General features: G+C 42.3%; 1 protein-coding gene across 2 annotated transcripts in view; it reads right to left on the bottom strand.

Annotated features, from left to right (window-relative positions):
- Positions 1-12,007, bottom strand: part of GPR132 (G protein-coupled receptor 132) — a 98,038-nt gene that overhangs the window by 25,889 nt on the left and 60,142 nt on the right. Inside the window, exon 2 of one of the 2 annotated variants that reach the window (XM_068947282.1) lies at positions 11,452-11,534. The exons of the other annotated variant lie outside the window; for it this stretch is intronic. The gene's annotated coding sequence lies outside the window, so the exon portion shown is untranslated. The remainder of the gene's footprint in view (positions 1-11,451; positions 11,535-12,007) is intronic. 2 annotated transcript variants of the gene reach the window in all.

The following is a 12,007-nucleotide window of genomic DNA, read 5'->3' on the forward strand; positions in this document are numbered from 1 at the left end:
AAGTGGCTGTGATGCTGTGGCTGTGATGCCACTGATCCGGGACAAGGATGATGAAAAAACAGCAGTAGTGCAGTTACTAGCAGGATCAACCACAGGATAGATGCCTCAAAGTAGATACTGTGGGACGAGCAGTATGACAATACCACAACTCAGCTTCCTCCCAGCAACGGTCTACCTGCAAATGGAACGTAGCTCCACTCTACCTTGGAATTCAGGCCAGCTAAGTGGCAAAAGAAACCCCAAGCCTGGGCCTAGCACACAGGTAACATGGCTTTCTGGCTTCCAGTTCATGTCTAGCACGCAATCTGCAGGGAATACAGAAGCTTTCCTGTTATGCTTCCTGAAATGAAATACAGAAGTGTCAGCTGCAGAGATTTTTGATGTGATCTTTTTTTTAAAGCATGATGTGTATGTGCTATCATAGGACAGAATTATACTGTCAGATTGCTTCCAGTTTGTCAGTGTGCATAAAGATTGCCTGCATCTCACATGTGCACTTCAAAGTTCTGCTGTTTTGATTTGCTTTTTTGTGAATGACATGTAGAAATTTGGTCTTCCTAAGTTTTCACTGATGAAATGATGTACTGCATGCCTCAGGGGTGAAAATCCATAAGACAAATACTTGTCTGCATCAAGCCAGCCTCTCTCCCCAAAGAGAAAAGCCGTGTTAGGTTTGACAGTCCTGTCCCTTCATGTACTGAGATTAATATAAAACTCCCTGGCATAGTACAGTTGATTGTCACATAGTACATATTAGAGATCTTTAGCTTTACTGAGACTGTAAATTCTCTATGGCAATGACTGCCTTGTCTTCTGTATGATAACAGTCAAGAGGTGTCAGTCTGTACTTAGAGGGCCTTGGGACTAGGTGGGGTACACAGATGTATTTTTTTTAACAGTCTCTTTGTCTGAAAGGTGCTACTGCCAGTTACTCACCCATAGCATAAGCTGCATTAAGTGACGGTGTTGAGGCAAGAATGATGTTGGCTCCACATTTCAAATTTGAAATCATTTCTGAATGCGTATGTCCCTAGATATTCCAACAGGTTGACACTGTTATTTTTTACAGCTTGAATTGCCAGAATAAAATGCAACTGAAAACTAAAAATAGCATCTGATAGCACATGTAGATAGATCACAGCCCAGCAGCGTAGACTGCCTAGCTGCACTACGAGATGGACTGTGCCACCGCACACAGCCTTTGCAGTCTGGGTCATAGCCTTTTGACCGATATGTCTGGCCTTTTTTTTAAAAAAAACACCTCTTCATAGGAGGAAACTACAGTACCCGGGGGCTAAAAAGGTTGCAGTTGTTAAGCGTGTGGGTGAGGAAATGGGTGCGGTTAAAGGAATATGCACTTCTGATTTTTTAGAAATTCAAAGTAGCAACAGCCCTGGGCCAACACCTAAAGCCTTAACAAACTCTGAGGGAAGAACCTGTTGTGCATCTGTGGCATGGTCTAAACTCCTAAGCAATCACATTCATCCAGTGGTGTAAATATACAGAAATTCAAGCTGTTTTTGCACTTTCTACAGACAGTGCTATAATTTCTAGCCTCACTTTGTTTTTTCCTCAGAAGGCTTCTGTGAAAGAGCCAAAAGGTGGCCAAATTGCAGTATTGCAGTACCCATCAAGGCGATGATTTACTGAAGAGGTATAACTTCTTTTGTGACTATATAAAGCTCCAAGTTACTGTGGGTTTCTTTTATTTTTGGTTATTATATCTCAGGTTAATACAAAAACAGTGTCAACCACAGAAGTAAAGTCATAAAAATTTTCCTCTCATTTTAAAATCCCCAGTGAGGTGCATGGTTCAAGGATAGGGAATGGACGTATGCAGAATAACTGCCTTGGACAAACCCAGGATTCAGATCATCCAAATCCCACTCAGATCCTTCAGCCATCTATTCAAGAGCTTTTCTTCTGGTATGTTTTGTTGTTCGCAGCTTAGCCTCCACCTATTTGCTCTGCAGCTAGGCAGAGATTCAAAGGGCCCTGGTGTTTATATTGCATCACCTTCTCCTAGTATGGTCAGGGAGCCTTGTCGCCAGTTCTGTACAGCGAACCAGCAGGCAGTTTGCCTTGGAGAGCTGCAGTAAGTGCTTTGTGCTCTGGGGGTGTGTGGCTTTAGGAAGCTTGTGCCCCATCAAGGGAAACTGCCACTAAACTGACAGGCCATTGTGGGTTACCCCCTGCACATCTGGGCTAGGGCTTCATTACTGAGGGGCACCTTAGAAAACGCTGCAGACAGGAAAGCAGGAAACTTTTTGCAGAACAGAGATAAAGTTGAAAAGAATAGTCTGTAAATGGTTTGATTTACTGATTCACATGTACAAGAGCAGCCATTTAAGTATCACAGGAAAAGGAAACAGGACGGAGGAGGAGTGGGAGGAAAAAGGCACCAGGACAACAAAACAGATTGGCAGATTTCATTAGGGGACAGGACTTCATGTCCTGGGTTTTCTCCTGAGCATGATGCGTTGTGGAGCTCTGTGATCATACACAGACACTGAGGATGTGAGTCATTTTATTCAGAAGGACATGACTGAATTTATTTCCCAAGATGGGCACTTGCATCATCTTGGGATTCTCCTGCTCCAAGAATTCCCTCATTCATACAACTGGAGACATGCTGGATATTTTAACCCTTGCCTAGAGCAAATCAATCCTTGAGCAACTACTCTGAACGATGGCACTCCTGTACAATGGACAGATGGTTCCAGAGCAGGCACACGACAGCAGAGTCATGCCCTCCCCTTACGGTCCATTTCTCAGCTTTCTCAGAAGCCTCTTCTGCAGAGGTTTCCTGACCTCAGAGGTCTGCACGGCTGCCCTGCCAGGCAATCTCCTGACGTCACATGAGCCCACGCTAGCAATAGGAGAGACACCTCCTGCCAGATAGCATGTATTTCTTTAATACTGTTAAGGAGAACCTTCGACAGCTGAAACCCTCATGGGAGCTGGGCCCATTCAGGGAGCTCACAGTAATAAACAGATATGTATAAACAAGGAGATGACTGAGGAGGGCCCAGCCATCCCAGAAGCCTGGTATAAGCAAGAAGAAGGGATCACAACATTGTTTCCTCCTCTGTGCAACCAATTTTTTTTTGAACTTTTGGCACACATTGCATAAGCTACCCAGCTGTGCGCCAACGGGGTAGCTCATGGGGCTTACATAGGCTCTATTTTACAGGCTCCATTCATGCGGGGAATATAAGCCCCACATGTTGGGTGGCGATTTGGGTGATGATGCCACCCTGCATTGGCTGAATCCATGAGACCAAATCCTACATAGTCAGACAGTTAACTGCGGTGCCTCTCTTGAGATATCTTCTCTGAATCCTGAGGGATGCTTGTAAGTGCGAATGGCCCCTCCCGGTCTCTGCTCCCAGATTATCACAATTTAACATTTTGAAGAAAGGAATTGCCTGATGAAGAACTGTCATTCAACATTCAATTAAAGTAAGAGATTTGATGAGGCACATATCTTGAAGTATCTTCTTCATCTTTTCTCAAAAAAATTCCCTGATGAAGTTATGGGGACTTCCTTGAGACTTCTAGGTATGTATACACAATGAGGAGAAAAAAAATCCAAGCTCTTTCCCTCCTTTCCCAGTGCTTTTTCAGATCCTCTTATTCCATCATGAAGGAACAACAGACAACAGAAAAATCCCCTGGAAATCACCCTTGAGAATGCTGATGTTTGAGCTCTGGCACAAATTTCTCGCAGTATAAATAGACTTTCCTATGAATTAGCCTTCCTATGAACGGTTGAAATTTTGGCTTGTGCTCGACAGTTTCCATTCACTTAAACAATAATTTTACGAAGCCTAATTTTCCAAATGCTATTTGTATGCCGTACTTGGTGCTGGGAGTGTACTTTTGGAGAGGTATCTGTGAAGCAACCATATTAATTAGAAAGATTTTTTAACATTAAAAGATGGCTTTTCCAATGCCTATTCTTCTAACACTATAGCAGCTTCAGGCACTTTGAAAATAAAGCAACTTAGAGAAAGATAAAAACCACCTAATACTGGTATGGTACAGGCACATTTTAACACATAAGACTGAGACGGGAAGTCTGTCTACGCTGCAGTCTGCGGTGCAGGGCAGCAATACCTGAGTTAGCTCTTTTAGAGTGAGTTTGCAGAGTGGAAGCAGTTGAACCTTGACACCACAAAGCTCTGTGTGATCCAGGTTACCCAGATGTGGGGGATTTTTGCATTTTTACTTCAGTGCAGGCAAACCTGTAAGGTCTCATCATCTTGAGAAATGCAAATATCTGATCATGGCCCACCAGCTTTGGTAGAGGATGTGACCAAATCATGGGAAGGAAACAGATGCAACTCAGCAGTGCTGGACTGATCTTGTGGGCTCTTTTCATTAATCACATCTCTGTCTGCATCTCCATTTTCCCTCCTTAAAAAGACAGCTGTGATGCCCACTTCCTTTGTAGATATTTTGAAATGCAGTGGTAAAAGAACTTTGTATGAGATTCAGGTATCATTACCAATTAAAATATATATATTTGTAATGAACATGGATGAGATTCACGCTTCTGCAGAAATTAATGCCAAGACTCCTGCTGACTTGACTGGGGCAAAGTATCACAGTGTCTTGCCAATGTCACTGCTCAGATCCCAGACAAACAGAACCTCTCCCAGGAGAACGAGGGTTACGGACATCTCTGAGCCAGTCCAACTGCATCCTGGAGTTGCAGCTTATGGAATATATACAGTAGATATATGGGTCAAAATAAAGTGTATTTTTCTTAGGCTTCCAAGTGCCAGATACCCAAGAAAGCACTAATAGAAGCACACACACAAATTCTGACTTTGCTTTTGCTACAAGGCCGTCTCTTGATCTGTCACCTTGAGTGACGTCCCCACACTTTTAGAGGCAGGAGGAAAGTGCTGTGAGGACAAAAGAGGAAAGCAGATAGTCCAGAATGGATGTAGCTTCTTTGACCTGTTTGTTTTCAAGGTGCTTGAGATACTTAGATACCTCTGAGTGCTCTGGGCAGTGATACACATGCTAATTCCTTGTGTGGATGGAGGAACGTTCGTATCTGCAGGTAGATGTAGGAACAGCCACTCATATCCTAGGGATGTTTTCGGGGGCCCTGGAGAAATCTGACATTGCCTTAATGCAGCCAGGCAATGCCTTTGCTCAGGACTTTAAAGACCATGCAAACAAGATCTAAAGCAGAAGTGTTAAGCCATCAGCTTCCTGTTGCCCACCTTGGGCTTTTCTGTGTCATAAACCTTGCTTTGCATGAAAATAGCCACTTGTGCTTTCAGTCTGCCCCCCCCTCCCCACCAGCAGACCTCCTGAAATAGCCAAATACACCTAGGCCTGTGGTTCCTGTTGAGTCCAATTTGCAATATTTTTATTTGTACTGTTACAGTTTAGACCCTCCAGTATGGTCCAGGATCCCTTTGCCCTAGTTACTGTGCAAAACCAGCCTAAAGGGAAACCAGACTGCTGCAGGCTGCAGTTTAGTGTAATGCCTAAACAATTGCTTTGAGGGTACGGCTCCAGGAGGCAGGATGAGCCAACATCACAATCTGCCTCTGCCGAAAGGGGAAGGTCCTGCTCCCCTTGAAAAATAAACAATAGGATAGTTTTCTGCCATTTTAGTGAGAAGAAGTTGCCCAGCCAAGGGTCTGACAAACGCCGGAGATGGTAGAGGCAGTTGGGAGCAAACTGTCATGTTGGCTCAGCTCCCTGTGGAATTGCAGCTTAAATCTGCCTGAACCTTGTTCTTACAATGCTTTATCAGTCGAGGTCTTATTACTAAACCTTAGCTGTGGAGTTAGACTTGAGTTGCTTTAGTAAGTACATCTCTGTTAGAACAAAATCAGGATTGCCAATGGTTGTTCCTATGAGCACATGGCAGCACAGCTTAAAAAAGGCTTGTTTTGTATCTGCTGCTTGATGGAACGTCAGCCAAAGTAATTCTGTTACTTTGAAAGCTTAATATACAGTGAATACTAGGTCTGTTTCCCTAGAAAGCTGCTTAGCAATCCAAAGTGACAAAAACTGGGGAAGGGAAAAAAAGGCCAGCATGTCATTTATAAAAATGACATAGGCATCTTTTGGTGTTTTCCGTGATTATTCTGTGTTTTCCCTATATGGTTTGCTGTAACAAATTCTGAGAGTGTAATGATGATGTACAAATTGCGCACCCGGTCCTAGCAACAATGTCTTCTATGAGGATACCGTCTTCTGTCTCCCTGTTAGAGGAGGTCTTACTACAAGTGTCAGTGGTAGGACAACAGAACAGTAAATAAACATCTTATGATGCCAAAATCCTTTTGAAAAATGCTAGCAGCATAGTGGTATTTACTCTTCAAAGTCTAATCCATTATCTGGGAATGAAGAAAGGCAGCCTCTTGTAGTTAAAAAACCTATCAAACTCAATCACAAAATCAAATGAAAAGCTGTAATTCAAATGCAACATACTTCACAAGGTTACTTATTACTGCATTGAATAAGTAATTTAAAATAGTCTAAAATGAAAACCCAGATCCCATCTGCTTTTTGTCTTTTTCTGGTAACCAGTAAATCACAAATAGTCCCTCATTACTCAGTGGAGGGCTGTTCAATATTTCGTACTGAATTTCAGTTCACTTTATTTGTGGGGAGTTTGTTTATAGTGTACTATAACTAAGGGGAATTTCCAGATGGGAAAAGAGGAGTTAGAAGTTACAAAACTGGGCTCTGAGATTTTCTTCTAAGCTTTTTTTTTTTTCTGAGAAGGAAAAAACAAAACAACAACAGTTCCCTTCTACTGATGCTTTTTCATCTGGCTGTGTAGGTGGTATGTTGAAATAATAGTTTGATGGAGATTAAAGGAAGTGAGAGTGCTATGCCTCTTCTATCAGCAGGGGGAATCCCAGCCCTTTAAAGAGCATATGCAACTAGATATGAGTAGTGTTATTATAGGGTTCAAAAGAAAAAACAACCCAAGCAATTCCCTTCTCCTCAAACCTACTAAAAATTTCTAGTATGCGTAAAAGTGGGCCAGGTCCTTGGCTGGGGAGGTTTCTGCTAGCACTGACCTATGGTCACTGCCTGTGAGCTCTGAGTATCACAGGCTGTTTCATCGCGTTGCTCTGCTTTGAATCTAGTGAAGTCATGTTGGGCTAAAGCGTCCCTTGGGGAGAGGTGCCCAGTTTTGCTCCGGAGTCACAAAGAATGGAGACTCCACTAGCTCCCAGGTGTGCTTAGTCATTTTCCTAGATATTTTGTCCGAATTATCAAAGAATGTCCCTGAAACGCATCTCCTTTCATTCCAGTCTCAGCATGTCTGGACTCAGTGGAAGCCACCACATTCATCTATGCATAAGGGGTACACCTGCTTTATACATAAGGAACACACCTGTTTCACCCTTCTCACCTGAGTAAAGCAGTCTTCAGTTCTTGATATTTTCCTTCCATGTAGTTTTAAGGTACAAGAAAAAAAAAAGGCATAACTTCTGGAAGCCATTCTTAATAGGAACCCAGACACCTAATGCAACTCCCCGCCCTTCTGTTTAGCCACCTTCTAACCTACCATCTGTTTCCTCTCCTTAGAAATCATATTTTTAAGCCTCCCAGATCCCTAAATACCTTCAGCTGAGTGTCCACATGTGCCTAGTGCTAAGCAGTTAGGTATCTAATCCTGCTAGGGATTCAAAAACATGGTGAAACCATGGTCCATCTCCCCTGGGGGTCTCAGTACAGTAGACTTGCTTCGGGAGCATCTAACTCACACCAATAGATCCTTCCAGAAAATGCTGCTGCAGCCAGGACTTTCTTTTAAAATCCTAGTGTCATCTTTTTCTTTAATATATCATAGTCCAGCGGATCTAGTTCTTAACTTCTCAGCCCATGGTGGGGTACTCGTCTATGAGGCTCTAGGCTGTTCTGGAGAGTGGATGTAATGAAGAGAAAGGAGGTGGAAGAAGGTGACTTCTGTGCCTTTTCTACTGAAAGCAAATCAAATATATGGAAAATACAGTTAAGGTTCAGAAGGAAAATGACTGGGGAAGTGGCCTGGCAAATGGGGAACTTGGCTCTTAGAAGGAAGCTCCAATCCCTATTGCTGGGCTATTTTTGTCTTTTAACAGGCAACTATTTCAGATAAAACAGAGAAGCAGTCCTGACAGCTAGGCCCAAAACTCAACTCCTACCCATGTGCCCTGCCAAAGGTCACGCTAACAGCCAGACCTGTGCTGTGGGGCTAAATGGCTGCTGTGGTAGCTAGGAATGGAGGCAGAAAGTGCTTTTCGGACAAATATTTGTGCAATTAGTCCGCACACAGTCACAGTAGGCTGAAAGGTTGATGAACAATTTCATGTTGATGAATAAGGACTAAACCAATAGAAGACTGAAGAGCAGAGCGAGTTCTGACCCTCAAACAGGCAGGTGTTTGCTCTGGTCTGGGAGCAGCTGTAGGTAGTTTATGGTCTCCCTTTTTCAGATTTCCCTAAGGAATTGTGCACATCAGAAGTGAGCAGTGAACACAGGACAATAAGAGTGGCTTTACTGGGATGGACTAAAGCTCTGTCTAGCTTGAGATGCACTCTCCAGCAGTGGCTAAAAGTAGTGCCTAGGGAAAACTACTATAAGGGAGGAAGCATCTTTTTCCCAAAGCCTGTCCCTGACTTCAGGAGTTCACAGGTGTGGGACTGTTTCAGCATTGACCTTACTGTGCACAAACATGCAAAGGTAAAAACATTTCCCTACACATCTGCCTACACGTGACACTATATATATATATGTATACACACACACACTCACAGTTGCATTAATTCTTTAGGCTATAGTGCTGTACTGAGAGCGCATGCTATGGTCATTCATTTCTGTTTGAAATCTATCAGTTCTCCAGCTCTCACATCAATCACAGGATATCCTTTAGTGTTTGACAGGGCACTGTTTTAATCAGCGTTTCATGGTACAACATCCAACGTCTTTGAAAGATCTGAATCCATTACATCTGGGCCAGAATCATAAAGGCTGGCACTCGGTTTGGTAGATAAATGTTCTTGATCTTTGAAAGATGCATTTATCCTGTCTTTAACTCACAATTGTTTGCATCTGTCACTTCTGTTTGAATGTAGTTACCCACTTCATTTGCTTTACCCTTTTGGAGTATTGATACAGTACTAGCACTTTTTCAAACTGAAGCAGGAGAGAGATCATGTCATCTCTCATCTCTTTTAGAAATGCTAGTTACCCAGACTACTTATTCAAAATATTTATCCTTAGTATATGTGTTTTATCAGCTTCCTGAGATACTACTGAGCTAAAAAGTCCATCATCAACCCCATGTTACACATGTATATGATCTAGCTTCTTTCTGAATAGAGACAACAAATATTTAAGCACTGTACCTTTTCTACATTGCTATTAATTTTACTATCTCACCACAGTGATATTACTGTATTATTTCTAAGCTACTTTTGCTCCTAATAGATATTAGAACCCTATCTTTCTTTGCGCTATCTGTTCTGAATTGTTTCCAGGTGGTTTTAATTTCACTTACTCATTTCTTACACTTATTTACTTCTAGTTTATATTTATTGGCAGCCATTTATTGCTTTTACATTTCTAATAGATTGCTTTTCTATTTCACATTGCTTCCTTCACTTTGTCACTGAACCAGGATGAGATTTTCAGCCTGGTCTAATTGCACTCTTGACTGGGAAATCCTGACTTTTTGACCATCTGATAAATTCTCTGTAAAGAACTTTCAGTCAGATTTCTTGGCACATATTTTTCCTACCAATCCATCTGGCTAATAATTTTCTCTGAGTTAGAGAATTTGCACTTCTAGTGTTGCATATGTTTGCAGGTTGGGCAGCCAATGCTACAAATAATCAGGTCACGATGAAGATGTCTGCTCCTTACAGAGCAGCAAAATTTCTCTCCAGCAACTTGTTCATCACGATATGTTGTAATGAATGACTTCACCTTGGGTGCAATACCTGCTGGGTTAGAGAATTCACATGTATCATTTAAATGATATTTTTCTATTGGGTGCCTATATTTTTAGCGTATGTCCCCCACACTGAAGTCCCCTGTGCATACAGAACTTGTATGTCACAAAGTAGTTGAGCGTTTAATAGACAATGAGTTCAAGGAATAACTCATCCTGGTTCCTGTCTTTCTGACTGTATTTGATGATCTGTAGCAGGTCATTTTCCAGGTATTCTTCCTCTTCCGCTCAGTATCTTGTAGATCTGACTTAGCAGCAACTCTTAAGCTGAAAGTGATGGTATAGAGAACCACTATCTTACTCGTTACCCAGTCTGCTTTCCCTAACCAACAGTTTTATTACCCCCATCAGGCATGTCATCTCACCAGGTTTCAGAGGCATCAATTACATCATATTCTTTCACATGTAATATAACTTCCTGTCCCTCTTGTTTTTTATTGCGCTTCCTAGCACTGAGATATAAATGACTAGCTGTTCTCATTTTTTCTCATTCTATCTTGCTGAATTACTCTCTGCATGCTGAATCGCATGGCATTCACTTTCTCAGCACTGTCCTTGGTGTTATTAGTCTAAGCTGTCCTGTATTGGCTTCCCCTGAAAATAGGTAGTATCTACATGCTACAGTTGTCTTTGTTCCATTCCTGAAGTCACTCCTCTTCCTCAAGAACAAGACACAAGCAAAAACGAACCTAGCTGCCTCATATCTGTTGCATTGAGCACCTACGGGTTATTCCCAAGTTGTTCTGCTTTGCTTTGACACATCAGAATAAAAACTAGCAGGCAAAAACACCTCTTCCTTTGGGGTTTAACTGTTATTTCATGTCAGCTCTAGCCAGATGAAAAGAAAGAAAGACCTGAACCCCTATGGGAAAATACCGAATATTAAGAAGTTTCAAGATAATTTTTTTGAATTTTTTTTGCTGATCAATTATTTTGAATTTTGTTTCAAGATCAGTTTTGTTGATAGTGGATATATTCACATGAATATCTGTAGATATTCATATGAATAGTCACGTGAGACTGACTCTAAACCACTTGTGCATCACATAACTTACAGTAATAAAAAATGAAACATCATCTATCTATAAGATCTGGGTCAAGGGCAGGTGCTTGTGAGACAAGTTCCGGTGGTGAGAGTGTGTTTTAAGATGGAGAAAAGGATGAGAGTGAGACAGTAACAGCGAGTGAATATGTATCTGAGAAAGGAAGAAACCTCTTGAGGCAGACAGCCTCGCACTTTAGGACCTGCTGCAGTACTTGGGCAGGTCCATGCAGTGCCCTGCAGCATGGAGGCAGGGAGCTGTCAGGAGCTCTGAGCTAGCTAGTGTGCTGAGGAAGAGCTCCCTGCTCTTAAGAGGGATAAAGCTCTTAAGAGATAAGTGTGGTGAATAAGGCATGGCAATACCATGAGGAACATAAAAATCATAGACCAGATACAGACATCTGAATAAAGGTAGAGGGCTTACCCAGGCAGGTGGCTGCTGCTGCATAGCCTGATCCAGGGTACCGGTGCTGCGCAGGGTAGTATGAAGAAAGGAGAATGGAGCTTCTTTGGAGCAGTAAGGGACATAAGGATGGAAAAGAGTCATCATTATCTCAGTTCTTGAAAGTGAGGACAAGACTTGCAGGTATTATATTCTGAGAAGGCACAAAAAGAAAAAGGAAGAGTGGGCTGCTGCAGTGAGGGTAAGGAGATTTCTTTAGCGTTGGCATTTTGGATAGGCAGTTGGGGGGAAGAATTTGTGATACTGTACGTGGGGAAAGTGAAGAAGGTGTGGGCAGGAGATTTAACTGTGAGCACAATGAGAAATGCCCCAGAGCTGGATGATGCAATAAGAAAAGGCAGAAAGAACTGAAGCTGGCTGCAGAGACAGAGTAAGAAGTAGGGAGAAGAAAAGGAGAGTGGATTTGTCAGGGAGGTGAAGCTGGAATGGAAATGGATTGAAAAGAAAGGTTTATTGTAGGAAGAAGAGTCTTTCAGATGGTTGTGGGACATGTAGGAGCTCACAGTTGCAGAGATAT

This window comes from Struthio camelus, chromosome 5, assembly GCF_040807025.1.
Source record: "Struthio camelus isolate bStrCam1 chromosome 5, bStrCam1.hap1, whole genome shotgun sequence".
Lineage (NCBI taxonomy): Eukaryota > Metazoa > Chordata > Aves > Struthioniformes > Struthionidae > Struthio > Struthio camelus.